This window comes from Temnothorax nylanderi, unplaced genomic scaffold (genome assembly GCF_030848795.1).
Source record: "Temnothorax nylanderi isolate EJ_2023f unplaced genomic scaffold, tnyl_v1.0 TNYL_tig0572_pilon, whole genome shotgun sequence".
Classification (NCBI taxonomy): Eukaryota; Metazoa; Arthropoda; class Insecta; order Hymenoptera; family Formicidae; genus Temnothorax; species Temnothorax nylanderi.
The window spans coordinates 63,535-88,130 of record NW_027249634.1 but is presented as its reverse complement, the minus strand read 5'-3'; the positions used below and the strand labels follow the sequence as shown (position 1 = coordinate 88,130).

Sequence of the window (24,596 nt, the reverse complement as noted above, 5' to 3'; positions counted from 1 at the left end):
AATGTGTCCAGGATGTCCTGAGGAGTTTTATAGGATGTACTCAGGATATCCTGCGATACTCCTCAAGATATCCTGGACTTGCGTAGGATAATTTTAGGATTTTTTATGCTATTTAAGTCTAGTGGACATTTATAAAAAATTTATAATTTATTACGGAACTTAACATTCTGAAATTACTTTAAGTATTTCACAACAATTAATGAAGTCAAATAAAATATTCATATAAAATATTTACGACAATACATGTTGTCTTGGATGTCCTTCGGATTTTCCGAGGATGTTATTGGCTATCTGGAAAACAACTAAATATCCTGAAAATATCCCAGGACATCCTGGACATATTGAGGACGATCCTGAGGACATCTTGTGCTATCTAGGATTATAATAATTTATACTACGATTATAGACAAAACATATTCATAAAAACATTGTTATTACTCTGGTTTGATCGCCTCAAAGTTTGATAATATGTACTCAAGCGTAACATTGTTCTTAGTATGCTTTGCAATGGTGGAATGAAAAATATTAATATTGTCGATGTCTCCTTTTATTCCATTTCGAAGAAATTGCAATAATACACGGAACACGAAAGTATCTTCGGAACAAGTTAAAAATTTCATTTTATTGATGGCATACTTTTTTGGCCACATTTCTGTTAGATTTATTCATGTAGAGCTATCCTCTATCATTAGACCTTTACAAAATGTCCATTCCTTCCACCTTGGTGAAATTCTACAATTTTTAGACAGATAACAAGTGTACATACATAAGAATATTACTTACTGTACTTAATAAGACATTTTATCATTGTACGAAGTGTAAAAGAAGAATTATATACATACATATTATATTCTATATACATATCTATATATATAAGTCACGTCTTCTGTCTGTCTGTACGCGAACTACTCATTCGTTAGTGGACCGAATTTTTACCAAAAGTATATGAAGTAGGGGTAGAATTTTCCGGGGATGAAAATGTCGTGGTTAATTTTTCATTACCGATCTTTTTGGAAACCGGTTCCGAAATTTTTTCAAATTTTATATAATTTTTCCAATTTTTTGGGAAATAATTGACCGAATCTCATTCGTTAGTGGATCGAATTTTTACCAAAAATATATGAAGTAGGGGTAAAATTTTCCGGGGAGTGCCATAAAGTGTATAGTTTTTTGTTACCGATTTTTTGGAAACCGGTTTTTCGAGGATGGGTTTAATTGCCATCATTTAATTGCCATACAAATTTATATAAAAATATATATAAAATAAAGAAAAAATAAAGAAAAAGAAGAAGTGAAAACAAGAGACTATAAGTTGTAGATATGTATAGATATGTATAAATCTATATATATTTATTATATATATAAAATATATATATTTATATATATAAAATAATTCACCGAATCTCAAACCCTGAACCGAATTTTTACCAAAAGTATATGAAATAGGGGTAGAATTTTCCGGGGAGTGCCACTATGTGTATAGTTTTTTGTTATCGATTTCTGGAAACCGGTTTTTCCAATTTTTATAATTTTTCGGGAAATAATTGACCGAATCTCAAAGAATTATAGATTAAACAGGGGTAAAATTTTCCGGGGAGTGCTATAAAGTGTATAATTTTTTGTTATCGATCTTTTTGGAAGCCGGTACCAAAATTTTTTAAATTTTTCGGGAATTAATTGACCGAATCTTAAAGAATTATACATAAAGAAGGAGTATTATTTCCCGGGGAGTGCTATAAAGTGTACTATTTTTTGTTACCGATCTTTTTGGAAACCGGTTCGCTACATTTGCATTTATGGAACTCCAACAGATGTATTAACTCTTTGGATTAAATATAAAGATCATATGATTGAGGACTTTGTACATAACTATGTTGTCAATCCTGAAAATATGGCTTTAAATCATATACAAGAAATTTTAATAAATAATGGAAGTAGCTGTGAGAATTTTCAATTGCCAAATCCAACTCCAATAAATATTTACATAACAGAGTATAATGTGAATGAAGAAAGAATACGTGGTGATTATTTATTATCGACATTAAATGCTGAGCAAAAGCACGTATACGATATTGTCATGCGAGCAATTGAAAATGAAAATGAACTGTATCGGTTATTTTTTATTGATGGGTTTGCAGGAAGTGGTAAAACCTACTTATTTAACACATTTCTAAGTGTTATTCGAGGAAGAAACGAGATAGTTCTTCCATGTGCTTCGACTGGAATTGCAGCAACACTTCTAAAAGGAGGAAGAACTTATCACTCTCTATTCAAGCTTTCAATTCCAATTGATGATAGCGCTAAATCTAATATCAGAGGAAATTCTCAAGCTGCACGAGAACTGATCATTGCCAAACTAATTATATGGGATGAGGTGAGCATGACTGTTGGACATGCTTTAACAGCAGTTGATAAACTTTTAAGAGATTTAATGAAGAATCCTCGACCATTTGGAGGAAAAGTAATTTTATTTGCAGGAGATTTTATACAAAATCTTCCCGTAGTGCCACATGCACAAAAAGCAGCTATAATTGAGTCGACTGTAAAATACAATTCTATATGGAGGAATGTAACTCAGATTAAACTAAAGCAAAATATGAGAACTGGAGAAGAAAAAGAATTTGCAAATTGGCTAATGCAACTCGGAGATGGTAAATTATCAAATACGGATGGACTACATCTGGATACAATTGAAATTCCCCAGAATTTTATATCAAAAGAATCTCTTATTGCTGAAATTTTTGGTGATAGAATCACCATGGAACAGATTAAAGAAAATCCAGATCGAACGATTCTTTGTCCTAAGAATGAGGATACATTTAAAATTAATGACGAAATTCTTTGTCTAATGGAAGGAGAAAAAAAAGAGTATCTCTCAATTGACTCTATTGTAAGTGATGATCCACAAGAGCAATTGAATTTTCCAATTGAGTTTTTAAACTCTCTGACACCTTCTGGAATGCCAGTTCATCGACTTAAAATAAAAGTCAGTGCTACAATAATCCTATTAAGAAATTTAAATACTAAAAAAGGACTCTGTAATGGCACAAGATTTATTGTTACTAATTTGAAAAATAATCTAATTTATGCGGAGGTTCTAACTGGTCCTGCTCGAGGACAGATTGTCTTTATTCCAAGGATAGATTTAATTACAAGTGATTTGGAACTGCCATTTAAGTTTAAACGAAGACAGTTCCCTATTCGAGTGTCATTTGCTATGACAATCAATAAATCACAAGGACAAAGTTTAGAAAAAGTTGGGATTTATTTGCCACATCCTGTATTTGCTCATGGTCAACTTTATGTGGCATTTTCTAGAGCAACCAGAAAGGAAAGTGTAAAAATTAAGATTGATGAATTTAGCAATCAAGGACATCTAATAGAAGGAAGTAAAAAATGTTTTACAAAAAATGTAATATACAGAAAAATTTTATAAATTTAGAATTATAAAATTGTATGAGTAATATAATAATTAAAATGTTAATAAAATATATATTTAAAAATTTTTATATAAATTATATGAAAAATTATAAATATTAAAATTGTAAAAGTAATTTTATAAATAATAATTAATTGCAAACTACTTCCACATTTATGGGCCGATTCTCTCGAATTTGGTACCAAAATGCAAATTTTTCGGGGATAAAAATGTCGCGACTTTTTTTTGTTTTACGCCTTCTCCCCCTACTCACCCACGCACAAAACATACACACCTAACGCGCACACACACGCCTGAATTATATTAATATATATATACAGATCTATATATATCTATATATAGATCTATAGTTTTCTAGCTTTGAGGTCTACGTGGTAGCTTTGAGCCCCGCGCGAAGCGCGGGCCGAAACGCTAGTACAGTAATATTATTTATTGAAAAAATTACTTGTTTTCTTCAGGATTTTTTAGATATATTGTCGTAATTTTCGATTAGCCATTTTCATCCACTCAAAGAGTTCGAGCGTACATACCCATTTAGCGATTTCTTCTCTCAAACATTTAGTGAAGTCGTTATATATCCATCGGACGTTCTTCAACTCCTAGTATGTCTAGGGGCTTAGCTAATAATTCTTTCATTCTTTTCTAAAATGACATGGAATTTTTATATTGCTACGTTTACAAGAGATATGATCTATATGCATTTTAAAATTTTTTCAGTATATATTTTCTAGGCTTGATATCGATAAAGTGATTCCAAGTGGTTCTTCTTAATACAAATAATGTATAACGTCCAAGTTATAATGTCGGGATAATATTTTTGTTCGAAATTTTTTATATTTATTTTTAAAAAACGAGATTATGAAAGAGCATAATAGAATCTTTTAGTCATACATTTTGAAATTACCTAACAATTATCGTTATAAATAAATGTTTTATATGCTAACTAATATCTAATGTTTTTTATATTAATTATTTACTTATTATGTTGTTAAATTAATTAATATAGTGGTCAATTTAATGACAAAGTTACCCTTATACGAATTTTTGATATCCCGTATTTTCACCCCCTTGTATCTCCGGAACTGTGCCTATGCTCATCTTGAAATTTTACTGGGATTAATGTTTCATTTTTAATAGTACTATTTGCCATAAAAAAAATTTTGAAATTCGAGGTCCCAAAAATGAGCGAAATTTGCCATCACTCTTTGAAAAGTATTTGCCATTTTTCGTTCTAAGCAGTAGTTTTTGAGATAAAAGAGTTTGAAACTGACCAATTACAGATTACGATTAAACGGACGCCTGCCGCGAGTCATGCGTCGATAGTGTTATACCCGATAAAAACAGTACGTGAAATCCACGTTATTGCTACGTGGATCAGCATCGTGGAATCCACGTGGACATTCGAGTGGACAATCCGCTCAAGAACGGTACTGTAGTCCACGTGGATGAGATCATCGATTTGACGTGAAATCCACGAGCTTTCTCTCTAAATTTTTTGGAGTGGAATCTCACTTCAAAAGAGTGAGATTTCACTCCTAGGAATAACGAAAATACTGCCAGTCTCTCTAATTAGAGTGAAATTTCACTTTTCGAAAAAGTGAGTTATTCATTCTTTACTTGGAGTGATTCTTCAACTCTGAAAAGAGTGACATGTTTCACTGAATAATTATTCACCCGACATAAAAAAAATTATTTATTTCGAAATTTTATTACTATTTTTTAACTAAATTTGTTTCTTAAGATGCAGTCTATGATTATAAATATTTTCTCGTATTTGAAAAACACACTTACCTTGGTGGGATTCGAACTCGGGACCTCGGGACCTCTGCATCGTGAGCCAGCTGCCTTACGTAGGAGACTACTTCTTAATTTGATGTAAGCGTTATATATAGTCTACATATGTCATAACCAGCGCAAATGTATAATTTTTCAAAAATCATCTTAAGAAACAAATTCAGTTTAAAAAGAGTAATAAAATTTTGAATTGGATATATGATATAATATTTCTTAATGTCGGGTGAATGTCAGAAACCAGTGCCGGCTCATTATGAAATTTCGTGTTCGTAAATATATTTATGAAAAAAGTATATTTATAAAGTTAAAACATTCTTATCAAATCCTTACAAGGGCCTCACTAAACAAAAATAAGGAAACCTTTCTTATGGCATTCCTATAATAAATAATGATCGGGACCTCATCCGGTTAGCGCATAAACACATTATAATAATACTTTCATTAATTATAATCTTTATATCACTTTGATTAATTATAATCTTTAATAGAAATTACGTGGATGCAGATTTATCCACAAACTATCCGCATGGATGCAACGTTTTTTTTTCATCACTACATCAAAGTTTTTTATCCTCGAAATGTCAATAAAAATTCCCTGTACATATTTCTTAATAGATATATCCACAGAGAATCTACGATGATATTTCGGAGATAATAGACTTCGATGTAGTGATGAGAAAAGAACGTTGCATCCATGTGGATAAATCCGCATCCACGTAGTCCACGTAAATTACGTGGATTCGACGTGGATGTGACGTGACTGTTTTTATCGGGTATATACTATATACCCAGATAGCACAATGACATCCTCGGGAAATCCAAAGGACATCCAGGACGGACAACCGGGATATCCTGGGGATATCCCAATTAAATCCCGGGATATACTTTGGATGTCCTGAGGAATAGCAAATGATCCCCGAAAACTAGTCCTCATGACATCCTGAGGATATCCTATCGGACGTCCTGAGGACTTCTATGGGATACGTTATGGACATTTTTTAGGCGTCTAAAGGGAAAGATCCTCATGACATCCCGAGGATATCCTATCGGACGTCCTGAGAACTTTTATGGGATACGTTATGGACATTTTTTAGGCATCTGAAGGGAAAGATTCTAAAAGTGAAATCGAGCTATTAACCCAATCAGCAATAATTGTTTCATGTTTGGAAGATTTTTTTAATATACATCTTGATATTTCAAAAATATACACATCTTGCGAATGTCATAATTTTGCTTCGCCGGAGACCTGCTTATATTAGCCCTCAACTGAAATTTTCTTACGAGTTAGTCTTACCATTATGCGCCGCCTAGCGGCGTCGTTCCGAACTAGCACAATGACATCCTCGGGAAATCCGAAGGACATCCAGGACGGATAACACGGATATCATCCGGAAAAATGCGTTACCATGCAGCTTTCTTAAGAATATTTCATATTTCAAAAATATTTGAAAAAATGTTATAGAACCAATAATAAATTTAAAATATTTTTAAATATTTTGGAACAACATTATAAAACAATAAATATGTAGATTTAAATTAATATTTCAAAAATATATTTGAAATATTTAAGAAAATATTGTCTGGGTGATAAAGAAGAACATTTTTATAAATATTTTTAAAAGATTCTTAAAATATTCTTAAAAATGTTACCACAAAAGGTTTTTTAACTATTTTAAAATATTCCTAAAACCATTTTAAAATATTTCTTGCAATATTTTTATAGAAATATTCAGAAATATTTTTTGAAAACATTTTGTGCTGTGCGGGAATATATTCAATTTGCTAATTCCCATTTAAGATCAAGTCGAGTGCTCTTTTTCTTGTATTAATTTATAGTACAAACAAAAAAGACAGGAAGCACATAGATCTCGACTCAATTCGGAGTCAGCAAATTCAATATACTACTATGTTTTTACTGTATTCAATGTATTGTAACTAATAACGTAAAACGAATTACTTAGCCAATGTGTTAAGTAAAAGATGTTAAAAGTATTTCTCTCTGCATCATTTGCAGTATTTTTTATATAATAGTAAAAATATGTAACTTGGTTTATATATAATTAATTCTTAAATACTGATTTAAAAAAATACAATATTTATAACTTTTTAATTAAAATATTTCATTACATTTTACTTTTAGAATTTAGTCAGAGTATAAAATATAAAAAAAAAGAAAAAAACGAATTATTTCAGATTATTACTATACGGCATCGATGTTATAACTTCGGCGTAAATCAGACCGTGTAAACGTAGTCAATAATGATTTCAAATTACATAAACTTATAACTGTGTCCGTTAGTAATTTTATTCATCCAAAATAAAACAAATCTAATTTTTTAATTTGTTATACACGCGTATTGAGCTTTAAATGGGTATTAAAATTAACATAAACGTCTACAAATTGACATAGTTTAACCAACATATAAAATATAAACCGACATATAAATGCCACCAACAGTTATATAGTTATATATATATATATATGGGGCAAAATTTCAACCGGGACACCGGCCTGCCCATAATTGTTTTCATCGCAGAAAAACGACTTTGCGCCTAGAGGTAGCTATGGGTAAGAGCTATCGAAAGCCGTGTGCAACTTTGCAGAATTCAAAATGGCGGTCCCAAGATGGCGCTTCAAAGTGCCAAAAATCTCTTCGTTCTCATATAAACCTTGGATCTTTAGCTCATTCATGATTAAAACAGCTCTAAAATGACCTGTGTTAGAGTTAATAGTAGGTTGACCACGAATCAGTAGCTGGGTGATCGAAATTTGGGATGGTACGTAATCCAATATGGTGGCCAGAAACTTCATTTACGCACCGCAAACTACTGACAATTGGCCGGATCTACTTGAAAATGGTTGTGCGAGTGGTTCATGGACTGTATATGACAAATCCGATCCCAAAGAAGCAAAATCCAAAATGGCGATGATCGGAATCCAAGATGGTGATCCAATATGGCGTTCGATCCACTCTGTATTGTAAGTCACTGGAAATTCAGCAGATCCACTCAAAAATGATTGCGTGGATGATTTTGGGACTGCTCATCATAGATCTGACCTCAGTCAAGCCAAATCCAAAATGGCAGATCCAATATGGTGGCTGAACACTCTATTACGTACTGCAAATCCTTGAAAACCTGTCGGATCCTCTCGAAAATAGTCCTGTAGGAGTTTTTACGGCTTCTCATTGAGAATTCGGTCCCAAAGAAACCAAGTAGGCATAGACATGATCTGATACGAAACAGATGGGACCCTAGATTTTGGCAGAATAATCCAAGTTGACGAACGGGTGAAAGGATTGGTTCCTTTGATATGTCGATTAATTTGCTCTCATCAATGTCCATTGTGTAGTAATGATCTAGCAAAGTAAACTCGCATCCCAGATAGCACAGTGAATTCCTAAAATATTCCTAAACTTTTCTTTTTCCTGAACTGCAATTCTTTAAGAATTCATGAAAGTGTACTTTAAGAATGATTTAGGAAGTTACATGCACCATAATTCTAGTTCCCGAAAACTTCTTAGAGTATTCATTTTGAATTATTTCCTATCAACAAAATGTATACTTTATGAATTCAAGAGAATTATCGTTTTGCCCGTTCTAGACTGGAGGATGATCCTACTCGCGGCTCATCCTAGTGAGTAGTGTAAACGGATAGAAATCATGGATAATTAATTAATTAATTAATTAATTATCCATGATTTCTATCCGTTTACACTACTCACTAGGATGAGCCGCGAATAGGATCATCCTCCAGTCTAGAACGGGCATTTCAGAACAGAGAGAGGATTAAGGGTGCGTTATTAACGCTAATAGCGTCGTTTTATCTTTTTTTTTATGTAATGAACGATAAAAATAAGAATGGCGCTATTAGCGCTAATAGCGTCTCCCCAAACGCGCCCTAAAAGAACCCAATAAAAAATAACAAATTATATTGATATAATTTTACATTAATATTTTTTATTGATATTATATTTCTTGGTCATGTATTTATTTAATAATACTAGCGTTGCGTTGCGTGTCAAGTTTACGGCAAACAGGTACGTGATGCCATTGAAGGCTGTGCGATCTAGCTCGACTATGCGCGTGTCGACGATGGTGATGGACTCCAATTGCTGAAGGCCCCGAGCCCGCAGGGCGTTCGGTCCCAATTATATCTCGCAGGCGTTCTCGATGCGCAGATGAGCGATACTTGACCCAAAGGACTGCTCGTTCGTCAATTTGGTGCATTTACGGGTAGTAAGTAAAAAAATAATGAAGAAGATTAATGGAAAAATCGCATTCTCATACTGTTTAGTTATGCACGATCTCGATCAGGTTGTCCATCTGAAACATAAATTTCACACACATATATATACATATATATATATGAAGAATATAATGAAGTATTCCGTACATTCCTTTAGACATTAAATTTAATTTTTTCAAATCTATCAAGAGACACGGTAGTGTCTCGTGCCAAGTACACGCGGAGCGAGACCGACCGTGACTCTTTTACGCGACGCGACGGGTTGCGAGTACCCAAGATGTTGAGATCTCGATAACGAGTGAACGGATCAAGTTCTAAGTAGGCTTGATCGATAGCTTGGGGTCGACTTTGGGGGGGGTATCTCCTATAATATTTTCCGCTACGTGCCCTACGAGCGGAGATATTGCGACGCAAAGTCCAAATGTGAAAATTTATTTTTAAGATACGGAGATACGTCGTCGTCTCTCAATCAATATAACATATATATATCAGAAAATGTCACTTTCACTTTTTCGACGCTGGCGGCGCAGGTATCGCCAGTTTCGATATCGCGCGCGTATTTCGATCGATCTATAAGTAGGCAAATTAAATAAGGTCGATAGACTTATCGGTCAGGAGGAAGATTTCTATTTAGGTAAATTAGGTATTAGGTATATAATACATATTGTGTCAATTGCTTCATGTTTATCTGGAGAGATTTCGTATCCTTACATCGTATTACCACCGCTGCCGGAAAAGAAGGTTCTCTACGCTTGGCAGAAAGTGCCGCTAGGGAATTTTTAAGTCGATTCTTATGAATCAAGCTTGAATTCGACGTCTAGGTATCCCAGGTTGCCGATGACGAGGTCCAGATAGTGCGCTTCATAGTTTTCGGTGTCCAGGTGTAATAATACGTTGAATTCGATGTCTACGTGTCCCAGGTTGCCGATGACGAGGTCCACATAGTGCGCTCCGTAGTTTTCGGTGTCTACGTGTATTAATACTTTGAATTTGATGTCCACGTGTCCCAGGTTGCCGATGACAGGATCCAGATAGTGCGCTACATTGTTTTCGGTGTCCAGGTGTAATCGTACGTTGAATTCGATGTCTAGGTGTCCCAGGTTGCCGATGACGAGGTCCACATAGTGCGCTCCGTAGTTTTCGGTGTCTACGTGTATTAATACCTTGAATTCGATATCCACGTGTCCCAGGTTGCCGATGACGGGATCCAGATAGTGCGCTTCATAGTTTTCGGTGTCCAGGTGTAATCGTACGTTGAATTCGATGTCTAGGTGTTCCAGGTTGCCGCTGACGAGGTCCACATAGTGCGCTTCGTAGTTTTCGGTGTCCAGGTGTAATAATACGTTGAATGCGATGTCTAGGTGTCCCAGGTTGCCGATGACGATGTCTAGATAGTGAGCTCCGTAGTTTTCGGTGTCTACGTGTATTAATACGTTGAATTCGATGTCTAGGTGTCCCAGGTTGCCGATGACGAGGTCCACATAGTGCGCTCCGTAGTTTTCGGTGTCTACGTGTATTAATACCTTGAAATTGATGTCTAGGTGTCCCAGGTTGCTGATGACGAGGTCCAGATAGCGCGCTCCGTAGTTTTCGGTATCTAGGTGTAATAATACCTCGAATTCGATGTCTACGTGTCCCAGGTTGCCGATGACGAGGTTCACATAGTGCGCTTTGTAGTTTTTGGTGTCTAGGTGTATTAATAACTTTAAATCTGAATGTAGGACACGTAGATATCAAATTCGAGGTATTAATACACGTAGACACCGAAAACTACGGAGCGCACTATGTGGACCTCGTCATCGGCAACGTGAGACACCTAGACATCGAATTCAACGTATTATTACACCTGGACACCGAAAACTATGGAGCGCACTATCTGGAACCCGTCATCGGCAACCTGGAACACGTGGACATCGAATTCAAGGTATTAATACACCTGGACACCGAAAACTATGGAGCGCACTATGTGGACCTCGTTATCAGCAACCTGGGACACTTAGACATCAAATTCAAGCTTGATTTATAAGAATCGACTTAAAAATTCCCTAGCGGCAGAATTAAAATTATGTCATGACATAATAAAAATTCGCTGAATTAAAATTATGTCTAGACATAATAAAAATTGGACGAATAATAGTAACCTTTCGGAAGTAGAGGTTTTAAACTTGAAATTTAAATTTTATTCATTTTTAAAGATAAATTTAGTGTTCCTTCAATTTTTGTGAGAAATGTATAATTTACTTTTACTTAAATATTATTAATTTTTATGTATTTGTTGGTATTGCTAATTTTGTGAATAATTAAAAAATAAAAAATAAAAATGTTTTGCAGATCCTTGCTTAACACTACAAAATAGGTGATATCAGTACAAAATTACCTTTTTCAAAAAAGGTAAAAAAAAGTGCCAAGTACACGCAATGTATTTTGTAAATTCAAAATTTAACCTAAGTGGTAGCTTTATATCTTTTTCACAAAATTATATTATCTAACTTAACTCAAGTGACATGTATTTCAAAAAAAAGATGTAAAATCTTTAATTTCTTCTTCACAAAATTATATTACCTAACTTAACTCAAGTGACATGTATCTAACCTAAGTGGTAGCTTTATATCTTTTTCACAAAATTATATTACCTAACTTAACTCAAGTGACATGTATTAAAAAAAAAAGATGTAAAATCTTTATTTTCTTCTTCACAAAATTATATTACCTAACTTAACTCAAGTGACATGTATTTCAAAAAAAGATGTGAAATCTTTAAATTAAATTGCGCCAATTGTAAAGAGAATATGTATATTGCTTTGAAAGATAATTGTTATGCAACTACTTTAAAGAAATAAAACCCAAGTGGTATCTTCGTATTCCTATTCAAGGGTCTTCCTATTCTAAACCCAAGTGATAATAGCTTCTTAATTCTCTTTAACAAATTTTTAATATTACAAAGAATCATTTTAATTACAAAGAATTAAAGAAGTAACAGTACAAAATAAAAATATTTAATTAAAACAAAATAAATAAATTTTTCTTGTAAAAAAACTTGGCGCTGCTAGACTTTGAAATTTAAACATTAAAATTTAAACATTAGTACTAAGATTTTTGATTGAATAAAAAACAATAAACATAATTTAGGGAAGAATGCGACAGGAGTAAAAAAGCAGCGCCAAGTTTTTTTACAAGAAAAATTTATTTATTTTGTTTTAATTAAATATTTTTATTTTGTACTGTGACTTCTTTAATTCTTTGTAATTAAAATGATTCTTTGTAATATTAAAAATTTGTTAAAGAGAATTAAGAAGCTATTATCACTTGGGTTTAGAATAGGAAGACCCTTGAATAGGAATACGAAGATACCACTTGGGTTTTATTTCTTTAAAGTAGTTGCATAACAATTATCTTTCAAAGCAATATACATATTCTCTTTACAATTGGCGCAATTTAATTTAAAGATTTCACATCTTTTTTTGAAATACATGTCACTTGAGTTAAGTTAGGTAATATAATTTTGTGAAGAAGAAAATAAAGATTTTACATCTTTTTTTTTTAATACATGTCACTTGAGTTAAGTTAGGTAATATAATTTTGTGAAAAAGATATAAAGCTACCACTTAGGTTAGATACATGTCACTTGAGTTAAGTTAGGTAATATAATTTTGTGAAGAAGAAATTAAAGATTTTACATCTTTTTTTTGAAATACATGTCACTTGAGTTAAGTTAGATAATATAATTTTGTGATATATAATACATTGTAGCACATGACGTGCAACAATGATTGAAACATTATCAAAATTAGAGTCAGATATCGGATTATCGTAGAATCAATCAAGAAATTGAAATTGCTATGATTAACTTACGATGTTCTTTCTTTTTCCCTTTTTTTGCACGATCTTTTGCATGATTTAACCATAATTGTATGGCATCTTCTATTTTTTTCATATTACTTGAAGAATGCAACGACGCCACGGAAGCTGTAAAAGATCAAATATTACTTACATAGAATGAATTTTTAAAACAAAAAATGTGCGTGACTAAAAAGTAACAAATTTGATGATTAATACTAAATCTGACTGGAAGATTTGCATATATGTACACCAAATATGCAAAAAAGTTATGTTAATAAAATATTCGTGTCATATAATGACTTACTCAATATGAGTTTGGAAATGAGGAAATCTTTAAAGCGAACGGTATTTTTTTGTCCAGTCCAAGAATATTGAACAGCTAAATTATCCGTCATTATTCTCTTCATCGCTCGCCTTATATGTTCCCCAACATCCTTATCACCTTGTTGGAATGTTATCATTTGGATAATACTTTTTATATAATTTTAATAATTGTGATACAGCAACGTGAGAAATATTATTTCTAATTGCCCACAATTGTATTTCTGATAAGAATGTGTCGTTACTGCAATCTGCAAAACTATTATTTAAATTATGCTCATTTTCCAAAATATTTTCGATAAGTTCCTCTTGTATATCTTCATTAGAGTCATTGGAATTACTTGAATGATACAGGGTGTCATTAAGATCTGAGAGTGAATTTTCTATTTGTCGCTCTTCGATGTTTTTTTCTTTACTTCCGACGTCTAAATCCGTACAATTTCTTGCTTCAAGGTCATGATTTTCAGAAATATCTGATTCATCGATACCAGTTGCAATTAGACGTAAACGCCCGAGAAAAAATGATCAGATATAATCACATATGATTATATAAAATCGACATTAGATATAATTAGATATAAAAAATGGCCCGATATAATTTTATATAATTGTATATAATTATATATAACCACATATAATTATATAACCATATATGGTTATATATAATTGTATGTGGTTATATGTGATTATATCTAACATAATAAATATTTTATATATACATATATATGTATATATATAAAATATTTATTGCATTAGATATAATCATATATTATTATATCTTTTCTTCATATATACATATATATAACTTGGCGCTGCTTGGCGTGAGATACTGCCGTGTCTCTTGATATCATTCTTATACCACTGTTTGTCAAATTTTAAATACGAGAAATAAATCCTATCGAATGCCATCTATCGGATAATTCGAATTTAAGTTTATATATGGTTATATATAATCATATATAATCTACATGGATAAATGCTTATATCTATACAGATATAGTGCTATATCTGGTTGTACATAGGACAAGATTAGTCACATTAATATATCTGGATGGCTATATATGACTTCATATATAGTTTTATATAATGTTATATCTAGTTATATGTAGGGTGCACTACTCATATATCATTATATCTGGCTTCACATACATTTATATACGATTAGATATGGTGCTATATCTGGTTGTATATAGCGCCAGATTAGTCACATAAATATATCTGGCTATATATGACTGCATATATAGTTGTATATAATGCTATATCTAGTTATATGTAGGGTGCACTACTCATATATCATTTTATCTGGCTTCACATACATTTATATACAATTAGATATGGTGCTATATCTGGTTGTACATAGGACAAGATTAGTCACATTAATATATCTGGCTATATATGACTGCATAGTGTTATATAATACTATATCTAGTTATATGTCGGGTGCAGTACTCACATATCATCATATCTGGCTTCACATACATTTATATACGATTAGATATGGTACTATATCTGGTTGTATATAGCGCCAGATTAGTCACATAAATATATCTGGCTATATATGACTGCATATATAGTTGTATATAATACTATATCTAGTTATATGTAGAGTGCACTACTCACATATCATTATATCTGGCTTCACATAAAATTATATACATTTATATACAAGTAGATATGGTGCTATATCTGGTTGTATGTGGGACCACAGATTGCACATGTGGCCACCCAGATAGCCAAACCTGAGCAGCAGATTCCAAGCAGAATCTGCATTAAATTTTTGGTATCAGGAAGGCAACAAATTGCACGCGGAAACTGCTCTATCAGACGATGTTGTCAAACTGTAGCCAGAAATGCGACAGAGCCTGCTGACAGGCAATGTGAGCAGATTAGCAGCAGAAACCGCGCAGAGCCTGCACACATACTTGGCAGCAGATTGACAACAAAGATCGAGCAGAGCCTGCGCGCATGACTTGAAAACAGAGTGGCAGCAAAAACCGAACAGATTCTTAATTAAGAAAGATGCATGGTAGCGCATCTTTCCGTGATAGTTTGCAACGACGCCACTAAGCGGCGCATAATAGTAAGACTAACTCGTAAGTAAATTTCAGTTGAGGGCTAATATAAGCAGGGTTCCTGCGAAGCAAAATTATAACATCCGCGAGACATATCTTTGTCAGCAATACAACGCAAGGCTCAACCAAAATTGCTGCAATGATATAGATATGCAAAATAATATTTTCCAAAGTAAGATGTAAAGTATATTGTGTGTAATGTATATTTTTCAAATATTAAAAAAATCTTTCAAACGTGAAACAATTATTGCTGATTGGGTTAAACATATTTTATTTTTCGAAGCAATATTTCTGATAGAAAAATTTTACAAATATTATTGTATATATTTATTTGCAATCTTTTAAAAATATTTTCGAAAATATTTTTCTGACATAATCTGGCGGACATAGAAAGATTTAAAAAATATTTTTGTAAATTATTTTAATCTATACCTAAAAAATATTTAAAAAATATTTAAAAAATATTTTGTGCTGTATGGGTATGGACAAAGTCTGCTCGGTTTTTGCTGCCAAACTGTTCTCAGGTCGAGCGCGCAGGCTCTGCTCGGTTTTTGCTGCCAATCTGCTGCCAGGTTATGTATGCAGGCTCTGCGCGGTTTCTGTTGGCAATCTGCTTACATTGCCTGTCAGCCAGGCTCTGTCGACAGAACACGAGCTTAATGCGGACACAGATGGCTATGGTTTTGGTGTGGGATTTTGATCAAATTTGCTGCCAATCTGCGCGCATTCTGCTAACATTTTGCTATCTGGGCATGTATAATTAGATATGACCCCATATAAAAAAATATATAATTATATATAATTATATATATTCCAGATATAATTATATATGATTATATCTAATCATTTTTTCCCGGGTTATAAAAAATTAAATTTATTATTATTTAATATTGCATTTTATTGCATTTTTTCTCTTTTATTAAGAATTTTTTAATATTCCAAATTTTGTTATATGGCATTTTTAATATAAAATATAATATTTAATAATATTTAATATAAAATAATATTCGACGCTGACTGGCAAAAAAGATTTATTCGTATATCTGTATTGTTTATTTTTATGCGATAGCTTTATGCTCACCAAAATAAGCAAGTATAAGAAAGAAAGAAGCGCCAGAGTCAGAGGATCACCACTACCCTGTTCGATCATCGATGTCAAGCAACAACCCAAGTAGCAAAGTGACGTCAGAAGACGACATAATGACGTCTATTTTTAGTCATTTTTGGTCCACGACGTCATAGGCTAATAATGGACGTTTATAAGACGTCATTTCTTAGACCATCTAAAGACGTGATTTTGAAGACGTCTTAAAGTCGTCCAAATAACGTCTTTTTGCAACATAACTATTTTTACTTTTTAATGTTATATATAATAAAGTAATAATAAAATAAAAATCAGGAAATTAACTACAATATATTTTGTTCGCAATTTTATGATTAAAACGGTGAATTTATGATATAATTAAGTGATTATAGTTGCGTGTAATTAGTGGTTACATATATGCAATGTGTAAACTATATTTTCCTGACCGACATATTATTTGCGTGTAATAATCATTTCAATTTCGTTTTGTTTAACGCCGATTGCGCCCGCATTCTTACTGCGCGCAACCCAGCGTTAGCTACGTCTGTGATTGGCTTATGCGTTCGACACTACTTTTCGCTAGTCTAAGCTCTCCGTTGGCTGTGTGCAGTCACGTGATCGGCGGTTGTCTCATTGTTGTTGCCGCGATCGAGAAGATCGGCTCGTGCTGGCAGAGATTTATTATTAACTGTGCTCACGGTAATACTCTCGTTCATTATAGTTTACGCGGATGTCTCTCGTTTCATAACCTCATTTCTTTTGTGTCGCCTCGTGTTTGAGTCACTCGTGCCGTGCGGTAATACCGTGATGAAAGTTCGTCCGGTTACACGAGTTAACGTTATCGTGATTGTATTAAGAGCACGTGGCGGTTATCGTCAGTGTGCATAGCTCGACTGTTAATTGCAGTCCCGCGTTTATGGTGTTCTCTGTGGCATTTCTCTGTGTGTGCCCATCGAGTTTTCTCGACACGATGAGACATGTTCGTGCAAGTGCGCTTTGTACAGTGCGTTAAGGACATTCAAGGACAGAACTACATTACAGCGTAGAAGATACTGTTCCATCTAGTTTTTTGGCACCCTCATTTCAGCTTTTCGTGAATTCAATCTGCTCGGATACCTGACATTACCAAGATTTAACAACCTTACACTGCCTTACACATGCATTACAGTTTTTACCCGGCAGTAATATAATTTATAAGTAAGTAATTTAAATAATTTTTTATTGTAAAGTTTATATGTATATTATTGAAACGAATTTTGTGTGTGAAACTATTTTTCTCGTGTCTTAATTTTTAAACTAATTTTATTGTGTCTTAACCTACATTTTTTTATTTTATTGTCAAACAAAATTGTAAAGGCCGTAGCCGGATAAAAAGGGTCAATGTGCCCTGCTTACACGGATCATGCTCATTTTTTTCTTTTGATTGCTATCGGTGTCACTTACAATTACTCAAATATTAGCCCTTAATATTGAACCGTTTAGCTGTAAAAAATAAAAATTTCGAAAATATTTTATATCTTTTGATCGGCTTAACCGATTTTGAAGAAATTTTAATATGTTGTAGATATCATTTGTGGAAAATTCGGGAAAAGTTTCTGATGACAGAAACATTGATTTAAAAAATAAATTAATGTTCTTGATTTTTTTTAGTCACTGATAGCAATCAAAAAACAAAAAAAATAAGCATGATCCGTGTGGGGGCACATTGACCCTTGTTATCCGGCTACGGCCTTTTATCTTAAAACAAAAATCAGAAAAATTAGATTATATTAGACTAGAAAATATAACAACGAATGAACTTATATCTGCATGCATTTTTTTTAAGTCTTTTACTAAAAAGATTATTCTCTTATAGGATAACATAATACTTATTATACTAATTAATACGATCGAACAGTTTAATACCATCATATCATGTCTTACGTATTAATTGAATTTGATGATGGAGATAGTGTTGCAGTTGTAAGAAAGACTTGGTTAACTCCTCGAAAAAAAGAAGTTTTTTGGCCACCTACAAAAGATCAAAAAACATTTGATAAATTTCTACAAAATACAGTAAATCCACATACTGAAAAGTGGAAACTTTATCCAATACGAAGGTGTTTATATGAAACTGGTGAGCATTAAAAAATACAGTTTTAAATTAGTTAAAACAAAATAATAAATACTACATTTTAACATAATATATAATTTTCAGTCCTACAAATTAGATAAGCTGAAAAATACTTAATATTATAAAAATATTTTCTCATCCATATTTTCTATTTAAGTTAATATCAATTTTATGTGAGCAATAAAAATATAGAAGTAATAAACAGTAAATAATAAACAGTATGCAAAACAATTTTACTTATCGACTTATAACTAAAAGATTATTATAAATTAATTTTCCTTTTAATATTATATTATACTATAGATACTTATTGATTTAAATTACTTTAATTGTTATTCTATATACTGGCAAAAGAAATTTATTATTCTGTTTGTTATATATTTAGTTTAAAATACTATAGATATTTGATTAACGGAATTATTTTAGATGATTTACAAACTGCCCGACGAAAATGCAAATTGTCAGAAGACACATCTGATTTACAAACAGATAAGGAAGTCGAGAGCCTTCCGGGTAAAAGGAAAATAATAACGCCTCAGCGGTTTGTCAGAAGTGATGAGGAGGAAGTAAGTGATGATGTCCATGTTCGGCCTCCAAAATTAAAAAAGAAAACTTTAAGTACGATTCAAGAAACTCGAGAAAAGAGTACAATTTGCAGACAAAGTGAGTTATAATTTTAGCAACAGTATAATTGCGTTATTATAGTAATATTAACGTTTCATTTCTTCATTATTTTAAAGAGAAAATTCTTAGTAGTTGAGAAATCTTTTACAATTGTTTGTACTTACCTATATTATTTTAAATACATTTTTTTTTGTTTAAAAATAAATTGAATATTTAGTGAAAACAACTTATACTCCGTCCAACGAGAAATCATAGTTGGTTCTGTGCATAGGAGAGCAAAGTAAAGGTAAAGTCTCTAGAGCATGGAGTACCGTATACGTAAATAGATGTTCTGTGGTCGGAGACCTGCGTGAAACGGACGAGTTTTCGTCCGATCCAAACATGATCTCTCGTTGGACGGAGTATAGTCAAAATGATGTCTTCTTTGTCTTTGGCGTCAAAATTAAAGAGCAGAATACACAGCTGTTAGCCCTTCTAAAAAATAAAGAGGAAATATTGACCGTACAAAAAGATTTTGCTTTTCAGTTTCCCATGAAAAGTTTACATGATGTTGATAACGTGGAAGAAATACTTAAAGAGAAGACACAAATAGACATTCTGGTATGTGGTATAGTTTTTATTTTATTATAATTTAAGAATGTGTATGTATGTATATGTATACATGTATATATGTGTATATGTATATGTATAGTTTTTATATTATTTATTTTTTACAAAGTTAAAAAGTACTTGTTGTGTAATCTATATTTTATTATCTTTTCAGAATGCATCTTTATCTACAATTGGTGGACGAGACATCTCTTCAAAAATATCGAGGATTTTGAAATACCTTTTTACGGATACATTAGCAGCAGAATTCAGTTTCTATGGAAAACGATTAAATAAACGACCTTTTTCAGATTTATGTTTGAGAACTGTAATTGTAGGTGAGTATTTTTAATTCATATATGATGCTTTTTTTTATATATCATGTCAATGTTACATTTTTCTTTGAAATGCTTTCTAATGATATGCATGATTTGTTAATTTCTTTATAGAATGCATCAAACGTAGTACACCTGGAGTGACCAACCAGGTGATAGAAGATAATATGAAGATATGGCTGAAGCACGCTCCTGATAGATTAAAAAATCAAAGAAAAAGAAACGAACAGGATGACGCAAGACTGAATAGTGAATAAAATAATTTGTATTCTGATAAAAGAGTTAATTATAAAAATGCCTAAAGTTAAAAAAATTGAATACAAAAAGAAAGCTATTGTAAGTACCCGCCAGTTATATAGACGAATTGCTACAGATATACGAGATACATGGAAAGAGATAGAACAGCAAGAACAGGTTTCTCATAAAAAGAAATGTAGTATTGGTAATGCTGATATAATTAATGATTTAAATGAAAATAATATAGGAATCGAAAACGCAATAATTCAAAATATTTCTGCTTTTAATTTTGATCACAACTTTGCAAATGATCCAAGTAATATTATTGAATGTGAGTCTGATGTGAGTCAAGATCAAGAATTTAGTGAAGACAGTAGAGCAGACAATTTAGATTACGAGTCTTTAATTGAAGGCACACCTTCCTATTTATGTCAAGATAGTGTCGAGGAAAATTTGTTGTTTCAATTGAGGGATTGGAGTGTGCAACGTAAAATTCCTCAAACTGCACTTAATGATCTTTTAAAAATTCTAAAGCCTTTTCATTCAAATTTACCATTAGATAGTCGTACTCTATTACAAACAAATTTATCTATGCCAATTCGGCAGTTAGGAAAAGGAGAATTATGTTACATGGGTTTATTACAGCCATTGAAACAATTTGTTTCTCGATGTACATCATCACAGTTACATAACAATGAAATAGACGTTAGTTTTAATATAGATGGACTTCCCCTGTTTAAAAGTTCAAATACTCAATTATGGCCTATTTTAGGTTTGATAAAGAATTGTCCTAAAGAAAATCCTTTTGTCATTGCTATGTACTGTGGTGATTCTAAACCTTCGCCACTCGATATTTTTTTAGAAGACTTTGTAAATGAATTATTTCTAATGTTACACGAAGGATTTTTATTTGAAAATAAGTTATATACTGTGAAAGTTCATAGCTTTATTTGTGATGCTCCAGCTAGAGCTTACATAAAATGTACAAAGTCACATAACGGTTATTCAGCTTGTGATAAATGTACAGAAACTGGAGAGTATGTTCAAAATAGAATTATCTATAAAAGTGTGTCAGCTCCAAAAAGAACAGATTTAGATTTTGAGTCATTTGTTGACGAAGATCATCATACAGGTGTTTCTCCTCTTTCAAAACTTCCAATTGGTTTAGTGAAAAAATGTCCAATTGATCCTATGCATGCCGTATTTTTAGGTGTTATGAGAAAACTTTTAAATACTTGGATGAGTGGTAATTTAAAGACACGCTTGCCTGGTCGATTAATAAATCTTATATCTGAAAGATTAATTTATTATAGAAAATTCATTCCTGTTGAGTTTAATAGAAAATCTCGTAGTTTAACTGAGCTGGCACGTTGGAAAGCTACAGAACTTAGAACGTTTCTCATTTATTTAGGTCCTTTAGCATTGAAAGACATTCTGCCTATTGCGTTATACGAAAATTTCCTTTTATTTCATTGTAGCATTTTTTTATTGTGTTCTGAGATATACATTGATAAGTTAGGCACTCAATTAGCTAATGAGCTTTTAGTTATGTTTATAAAACACTCAGAAAATATTTATGGCTCTCAATTTCTCATTTACAATGTTCATGTATTGTGTCATTTAAGTAATGATGTTGAAGAATTTGGACCATTAGATAACTATTCAGCGTTCCCTTTTGAAAACTACTTGAATATTCTTAAAAAATTAGTTAGATCTCCCCATAAACCATTACAACAGATTTTTAGACGTTTAAAAGAAATTGATGGTTCCAATCAAAACATTTTGCACCATGAAATTCATAATATTCCTTTGCTTTTATCAGAGTATAGATCAGGACCTCTTCCTGATAATAACATTTTTAAATTTAAAATGTTTCAGAAAATAAAACATAAAAATTTAACCTTCTGCGTGTGGCAGTATCGTAATGCAGATTGTTATTGTTACACAAAAGATTAAAAAGTAATACAAATTCATAACATTTTACTTAGATGCCATGATAACATCCTATTTTTCTATGGAAAACAATTTTTGTTTTATTATTCATATTCATATTATGTATATCCTTTTAATTCAGAGATTATGGATATATTTCGTATAAAAGATTTGTCAAATGAATTTGTAATGGTTCAATTTGAGAATGTCACAGCAAAATGTATAGTTCTTCCTGATGAAAATAATTTTTGGGTTTCTTTTCCTTTAATACATCAAGTTGAATAAACAAATTCTTTCTTGACTCATTTGAACTCATTGACAGCGACATTTGCTAAGTTTCGGCATTCACAAAACTTTACATAGCGACAATAAAATTATTTTGAAAGAATGCATTTTAATTAATAATACAGGTCAAATTTTTTTTAAAACATTTAATTTTTTTAGTATCTCGTATGTCCTTTTATCTCTGTACTAAAAATAATGTTCATTTTATGTAAAATGTATTTTTTACATTTATATTTGATTTCATATAGTATATATTTGATTTTGTATAGTTTATTTGTTTTGTATGAATAGTCTAGATTAAAATATCTAAATATTGTTTTGTTAAAACAATGTAATTATTTACTAAAATAATATTTTGTTTGATCCTTTTGTATTAGACTTTAATTATTAAAATGAGTTCTATAAGAAAAACTAAATACTGTTTTATTATGTATAAATCCTTCACAACGATCAAATAAAACAAAAATATGACATATCAGTTTTAAACATCTTCTTGACAGTTATAACATGACCACTGCATGAAATAGTTATCATAAAACATGTTGGAAGGAAAAATTCCTTTCAACATGATTTATGGTGACTATGTATACAGTGGTTATGTAATAACTATCAAGAAGATGTTTAAAACTGATGTCATACGTTGATTGTTAAAACGTCAAAGTTTCGTCATATATTGGTCAATTAAGTCATATATTGGTCCTATTTTTGCCGTCATTAAGACGTCAAAAAAATGACGTCGTGAGGATGTGACATATCGACGTCATTTTCGGGTCTCACGAGACCTATGTAGGACGTCAGATTGGTCATTTTGTGACCAAAATTCGCCGTCATTATGACGTCATTTTGCTACTTGGGAAGGCGCCGGTATACTACTTGGATGGGTGACCGGCTGAGAGAGTGGATTTCTTCGGATAAATGCGCGGCGGCTATACGCACATGGCTTAATATATTTTTTTTTGTTACGGTAACAAAATATTTCATTTTTCACATATCAACAAATAGTTTTTGCGTCAGTAACAAAATTTTGTTTGCTAATACAAAACATTTTTCTCAGTGTAAAATGTATTTGAAATATCTCTGAAGTGTTTCTGCAATATTTCGTAGATATATTTCAGAAATATTTCAGAAATATTGCCGAAATCTTTCAGCAAAGTTGCATTTGAAATAATTGTGCCGATTGAAACATTGCAGAAATGTTGCAGAAACGGTCGTGAAATATTTCTGAAATATTGATGAAAGGTGTAATATTTCAAATGGAATTTTGCAGAAATGTTTCTGAAATATTACATGCCGAGTGGGTATTCATTATAACAAATACATGAATACACATAAATACGTTAAATACACATAAATACATAAATACATAAATACATTAACACATTAATACATAAATAAATATGCTATTCGTATATTATGTAATAAGATACAAATAGCATATTTATTTATGTATTAATGTGTTAATGTATTTATGTATTTATGTATATTTAACGTATTTATGTATTTATGTATTTGTCATAATGAATACGTACCTTTCTGAATCTTTCGGAAATCGGAATAAAGTTTCCTTTAATCCCACAATCTTTAAATACACATCTCGATAACCACTTTTATTACTCATTATGAATTTTATTTAAAATTTTTTTTTAAATAAATACAAATACAATACAACTGACGCGCCGATGT

General features: G+C 31.8%; 1 pseudogene; it reads left to right on the top strand.

Annotated features, from left to right (window-relative positions):
• The first annotated feature begins 17,328 nt into the window (after positions 1-17,328).
• On the top strand, positions 17,329-23,194 carry LOC139784019 (uncharacterized; annotated as a pseudogene).
• Positions 23,195-24,596: the final 1,402 nt, after the last annotated feature.